Source organism: Geospiza fortis, unplaced genomic scaffold (genome assembly GCF_000277835.1).
Source record: "Geospiza fortis unplaced genomic scaffold, GeoFor_1.0 scaffold254, whole genome shotgun sequence".
NCBI classification, from domain to species: Eukaryota; Metazoa; Chordata; class Aves; order Passeriformes; family Thraupidae; genus Geospiza; species Geospiza fortis.
In genome coordinates, this window is record NW_005054441.1 from 109,244 (window position 1) to 109,514 (window position 271).

Sequence of the window (271 nt, forward strand, 5' to 3'; positions counted from 1 at the left end):
ATATAGTATAATATAATATAATGTGATATAATGTGATATGTTGTGATATAATGTGATATAATATAAGAAAAAATGAATCAACTTTCTGAAAACTTGAAATTAATTCTCATTTTTCACCTTGTCTTGAAAACCCTCACAACACCACAACAGAGTGGTGTTCCCCAGGATTAAGAGAATGGTTTCATTTCAAATAAAGCTATTTCTGACTAAATCCAGGCTCGCTGCCTGTTGTGCCAAAGGAGAGCAGAAGCAAAATCAGAGAAGAAATGCA

General features: G+C 32.5%; 1 protein-coding gene across 1 annotated transcript in view; it reads right to left on the bottom strand.

The window, feature by feature from the left end:
• DOT1L (DOT1 like histone lysine methyltransferase) overlaps positions 1–271 on the bottom strand; it is a 73,346-nt gene that overhangs the window by 33,255 nt on the left and 39,820 nt on the right.